The 6,159-nt window shown below is 59.5% G+C and overlaps 1 pseudogene; it reads right to left on the reverse strand.

The window, feature by feature from the left end:
- LOC102249910 overlaps nucleotides 1-4,899 on the reverse strand; it is an 8,557-nt pseudogene extending 3,658 nt beyond the window's left edge.
- Nucleotides 4,900-6,159: the final 1,260 nt, after the last annotated feature.

The raw sequence follows: 6,159 nt of genomic DNA on the forward strand, positions 1-6,159 counted from the left end.
TGGCCCAGCTCCCCTGTTGGGCAGTGCCGGGGCGGGGGGCAAGGGGGTGCCTGTGCCTTATTTTGTCATGTGTGGTCACAGGTGCCGCCAACCTGGCTGTAAAGCCACACTCTGTAAGTGAATTCTCTTTTCCGACTGATGTCCGTCATCAGAACAGCAGTGTGTTCTGATGGGAACTATTTTGACCGGCCCGTGTGGCCTAGTCAAGGAAAACAAAAAATATCTCAATGAGAAAACATGAATGGCGCTAACAGTGACTTCGCTAAAAGCTGTAGAATTAAAATATTGAAATTGGAAGGTACTGGAGCCCCTGGCCTGTGATTGCCGACCTCTGTCCCCACCAGAAACCTGCCCTGCCGTGGGAAGTCACAGCCACAGCTGACTGTCCTTCCAACTTGGTACACAGAGTGACTTCCTTTCTCCAAAACAACCACCGTTCCACAGGGCACCTTCTCTTTCTGCCCTCGGAGGACTGGCGGCCCTGAGGCAGGCTGGGCCAGGTCGGGGAGCTGAGTGCTTGATGTGTGCCCGGCGCTGTGCCGGCAGGACCGTGGTGATGATGATGATGGAAGGGGGGAGGCTGACACTTACGAAGCCTTCTTCCGTGCCCAGCAGTGCGTGTGTAAGCACGCTCTGCTACACATTTAATTTCACAGCCCCCTTTTATCCACTGAGCCAAACAGTTAGGGCACACAGCCCCCTTTTAGATGGGGAAAATGAGGCTCAGTGACTGCCTGGCCCAGAGTCGCAAAGGTAATCAACTGGATTTGAACCCAGTTCTGAAGGAAGGAAGGAAGGAAGGAAGGAAGGAAGGAAGGAAGGAAGGAAGGAAGGCCAGAGGGATCATCTGAGTCCCCGTGGTGACTCCAGCAAGATAGCGAGCGAGGTCCCCCTTGTAAGCGTGGCGGTTCAGCCGGCTTCACTCCCAGCACACCTGTCGCCCTCTCACAGGTGAGTAAATGGGAGGGCAGAGAGGACGTGGCCTCCTTTGTCGCACTGTCTACAGCGGCCGTAAAGTGATGACATGCAGTTTGTTCAAACCCCCTGGGCCTGGTGTCTGTAAGCTCCACTACTGTACCCAGCACAGCCCTGTAACTGACAAAGGAGAGAGGAGAGAGAGGGAAGGAGGAGGGAGGACAGGAAACCTGTCCCTGGCCTCCGAGGCCTCCAGCCCAGCCTTCCCGGCAGGTCAGCGGACACCAGAGGCACTTCTGTTTAAACATATGCTCCAGCTCAGTCTGGTTAGGGTTTCTCACCACCCCTGCCTCAGAGCAAGGGGGCTAGAGGTTCCTTCCAGGCGCTTGACCCAGGTTCCCCGTCTAGGAAACGGACAGGTTGGCTGCAGAGGGTGGTGTGAGAACCGAGGGGCTCCAGCAATGGCTGGAGGCTCCCGGGAGCCCTGGGTGAGCCAGGCCAACAGGGTCTGGGCACCTCTGGAGGGTGCGTCCTCTTAACCCCGACCAAGACCTCTCACTGAGGTTAGCCTGTGACAAGGAGGGACCTCTCTCTGAAGCCCCATCCAGAACTGCTCTAGACCATTTCCTCGCCATCTATAGGACCCAGACTGTGCTGGATCTATGGGTACACAGCTCCATTCTACAGATGGGGAGACTGAGGCACAGGGACATCAGCCAGCCCTCAGCAGAAGAGGTGGAGGGCGCTCCCGGCCCCTGTTCCTCCTCTCACTCCTCCCTCTCTCCCCTTCTCTTCAACTGCCCAGGTCCTCTTTGTCCAGCACACAGCACCTGCCCCTTCTGGCATCTGTTCCCTCCCCACCCCACCCTTGGGTAAGCCCCTGTTTCCTAGACAGGGCTGCCGTACTGCATCACCCAGGATCTGTGGAGCCATGCACAGTAGTCTTGTGCTGGGCCTCCGACTCACAGACCAGGGACTGATCAACAGAGCTTCTGAGGCCCAGTGTCTCCCAGGCCCTCTCCCAGGCCCCCTCCCAGAAGCACCAGCATCAAGGGTGAACCCCTCAGGCAGGGCACCGCCTGCCGGGCAGTGGCCCTGCTGGGTGGCTGGGAGCCAGGCCTAGAAACGAGCAGGGCGTGTGCACGCACCATTGCATCTACTGCCCCGAGCGGCCTTCTTTCCCAAACCGGGAAACTGAGGCTCAGCGGCCAGGGAGCATCGCCAGCAGGTCAATGTCAGGCCGGGAGCACGCGCGCTTTCCCGCGGCCCCTGAACCGTGAAGGCGGCCCCCCTCCCTCCCCTTGGAAGAACCACAGGTGGCAGCCCCCAATTTGTTCCCTGCCCATTAACAGCCCAGCTCTGAGCCATATTGGGCGTCAAGGAATTAGAGCGGAGAAATGCCACCTTTTGGACGCTGACACCCTGATTCTTATTCAATGCCGCCCTCCTCCCCGGGCCCCTCCGAGTGTGAGCTGACAAACATCTGTCCTGTAAATCAAAGAGCTGCGGCTGCACCCGCCAGGGTTGACGGGTCTCTGAGAATTTCATGGAGCCCCCGGGAGAAGGCACCATGGGAGCTGCCCAAGCATTTGAAGAGTGAAAAGCCTCCTTGGCCACGACACAGTGGCCCAGGCAGCCTCGGGCGGGCGGGCGGCCAGGGAGGAGGCACCCCATCCCAGAGGGCAGTTCCTCTGACCCTAAGGAAGTGCGGGAAGGGTCCTGTCTAGGTAACGGGGCTCAACCCCGGGATGGGGTGGGGAGGGAACAGACGCCAGAAGAGCCGTCTGGTCCCAGCACAGCGGAAGCGAGGCCTTTATTTGTGTGTTCACTTACTCTGTGTGCTTCCCCTGCACACGACTCACGGTGCAGGGACCTTGCCCCCCTGAACACCCCTGTTTCTCCAGCACATGGCGCCGTGCTCCGTGGACACACTGTAGTGGCTCAGAAAATACTGGTGGCAGGAATGAAGTGTGTGTGTGTGTGTGTGGGGGGGGGGGGGGGGTGATGAAGAAGGAGACAGGGAAGCTTGGCTGAGCTCCAGGCTAGCCCAGCGTCCCCAAGGACCTGGGGGTAAACGGCCTTGTGTGTCCCCAGCCCGGCTCTCCCTCCCGCCACGGAGAGAGTTGAAGAAGCAGCGGGTGAGGCCAAGACTCCCATTTCCACGGCGGAGCAGATGTCCCTTCGTGACGGGTCTGTTCTGAGCCCCTGTGTCCTGTAGCCCCTGTCCTTCGGCCAGGGCATGACGGAAGGAACCGGAGCACATTCACACCGTGGAATATTAGACAGCAGAGAAAAGTGGGTGACCAGGAAGTTCACACATCGACACGAACAAATTCCACGACCGTAATGAAGGGGGAAAAGGCGAGACGCAGAGAGAGGCTTAGCGGTATTCTTCAGACAGGTAGAGCAAGTCAGAATGGTGGTTCCGCTGGGAGAGGCGGCGGGTCCCGGGCCGGAGGTCTGTCTGCTGCCGGGCTGTGGGGCACGCGGGTCTTTGCTGTAAAATCATTGGTGAGACCGCGCTCTTTTCCACAGAGGGAAGAGGCCCACACTCCCAGGGAGGCTTCACCCAGCAGCAGTCTTGTCTCTGGAAGGTGAGATCCTGTGTAATTTCCACTTTCATGTTAATAAAATCATAACCATTCACGGAGCATTCGACATCTGTCATCTAATTGAATGCTCACAACAGTTTTGAAAAGCAGTTTTTATTACCCCCTTCCCACCCCTTAAGAGCCTGAACAAAACTCTAGGCAGGAGGAAGGAGCCGGTGTGGCCTGTGGCCTGGCTGGGCTGGGGCTCCAGGTGGCAGGACCTGGGCGTCCCTGCCTGCCCCCACCTGGGTGCCAAATGGTGGGCCACCAGGGCTTCAGCCGTCTCTGGGGGGCCTGCTCCCATCCTTGGTGCTATAAGCAGGTTGTAAAGCACTTTGGGGCCAATTGGTACCAGGGCAGGGAATTGCACCCTCGAGATGGTTCGTGACCCCATAAATTGCCCCAGGTGAGAGGCAGCTGGGAGGCCGGGAACAATGGCGGCCAGTTCACTGGGGGCTGCAACTCTCAGAGGTGTAGCATTCCACAGGGATGGCTCTCAGCTCGGCTCTGGGAGGGCCCTGAGGTGCTGCAGGACTGAGAGCTGTGGCCCGGAACCTGCAGGGTGGGCCCTTCCTGGGTGCTCGAGCCAGCTCCTGAGGCCGCAGCAAAGGGGTTTCGATTCACACAGCAGAGCCCACATCAAGCACCTGCCCTCCCAGGTGTGGGGAGCCAGCAGGAGCATTTCGTTGTTGTTGTTGCCGAGGTAACGGAGCAGGCACCGCTGACACCTGCCCTGCCGGCCTGTTGAGTGGACAGAAACACCGGGTGCTGTCCGACACCTGGGTGCACTGCGTGCTGGCCGTCCTGCCGGCTCAGCCGTAGAGGGAACCTCGCCAGCTCGTGTTCTGAGGGGGAAATGAAGCCCAGAGAGCCAGCCTGGCTCCCCCAAGGCTGTATCCACGCTGTGGCTGAGCGGGGCTTGGAACCCAAGGCCCCCTCCTACACCACAGCCAGCAGCAATGGAAGCAAAGGCACCCCTAGCCCTGCTCCGTGATGGGGGCTTCAGCAGCACCCCTTGTTCTGGGCACCACCTGCCTGGCTCTAGGAGGCAGACCTGCCCGGCCTAGTGCTCAATTGTTCACTCGCTGTGCACGCTCGTCACTTTCATCAGATCCTCAGCGGGGCCTGTGACCTCACGACAGGACTGTGAGAGCGATGGCGGCTGGCAGCTCCCTGAGCCACGCGGCCTCTCCAACCGCTGTGTCGCCGGCCTAGGGGTGGGGAGAGAACTCTCTCACACAACAGAACTGGGGGCACTGGGGCTGCCCTCGTTTTTCAGACAAGGAAACTGAGGCGTGGAGGGGTTGGCAAACTTGTCCAGGTCTAAGTAGCTGGGGAGAGGCGGCTCCTGCCAGCCGAGCCGCACGCCCATGGCAGAGGGCGCCGTGGCCATGGTGGGGCACGTGCATAGATGGGTTTCTGTATGCGGGGCTGATGTTTGCAGGGGTGCAAACGGAAATGGTACCCAGCAGGCTGCTGGCCACGTGGGACGTTCTAGAAGCTGCAGGCTCCTGCGGGCCCCCTGCACATTGCATCGCACACCCTGACGACCCCGCTGTCAGTACCGGGGTCTCGGGTCTGATCGCCAGGGGCACGTTTAAGAGCCAAAGGTCAGAGGTTGCCCAGGCACCCATGCCAGGCCAGAGGGCTGACCTTTATGTGACCAACTCGAAGGACCCTGGGTCCCAACGAGAGGCTTCAGACCCCTGGCTGCCATCTGAAATGCTGCTTGGGGGTTGATCCTAATCGCCCCTAATTTAGGGGCCAAATGGCCAATTAAGGGACCATTTGAGAGTCAGAGGAGCAGAAGATGAGCCGGAGAGACAGATGAAGCAGAGCTGAAGTGTCGCGTCAGAGCTGGTCACGGGCTCAGCTGGGGCCACGCGGACCCTCCTGCACACATCGGGGTCCCGGGGGCAGGAGCCTCGTGGTGCTGACCCATCTGCCCTCACCTGGCACCGGGCTGTGCACACAGTGTGTGCACTGGTGCCTCCTGAGTGAATGAACGAGTGAGTGAGTGAGTGAGTGAGTGAATGAAAGCAGGGGAGAGGTAGGCTTGGTTTTAGAGGGAGCAGACCTGCCCCAGCTCTGCCACTCTGTAGCTGTGTGACTTTGTCTCAGTGACCAACTATCGGGGGGCAGAGGGGTCCCCAGGACAGAGGACTTCCACCGCTAAGACCAGGGTGAGTTAGTCGCCCTTTTTGTGACACAACCATTGAGGTTCATTGCTCTCCTGTCACCATCAGGGGGTCAGAGCCCCGCCTAGGGCTGGGCCTGAGTGTTCTGGAAACATCTACATCCACACAGAGAGGAACACCCTCAGCCCATCCCCATCCATAGAGAGGACCCCTCAGTTGACACTTGAACCACAGCTCGGCCAGGAAAACACTGCTGGGACTTGGCCCAGGGTCCACCCCCCCAGTCCCCCCCCTCCCGCCCCCGTCACTGCCTGTGCTCAGCCTGTGTCCCAAGCACTTGGGGACAGGGTGGACCCTTCAGCCCTGCTGACCCCCGAGGTCTTATCCTTTGCTCTGTGCTTGAATGTGTTTTGGCTGAAAGTCATTTGTTTTCTAGGCTAATTCAGTTATCCCCTGGGGGGCTTCCTCCCTGCCCCCCCCAAGGCCACTCACCATTACCATCAATTACCATAAAG

This window comes from Myotis brandtii, unplaced genomic scaffold (assembly GCF_000412655.1).
Source record: "Myotis brandtii unplaced genomic scaffold, ASM41265v1 scaffold187, whole genome shotgun sequence".
Classification (NCBI taxonomy): domain Eukaryota; kingdom Metazoa; phylum Chordata; class Mammalia; order Chiroptera; family Vespertilionidae; genus Myotis; species Myotis brandtii.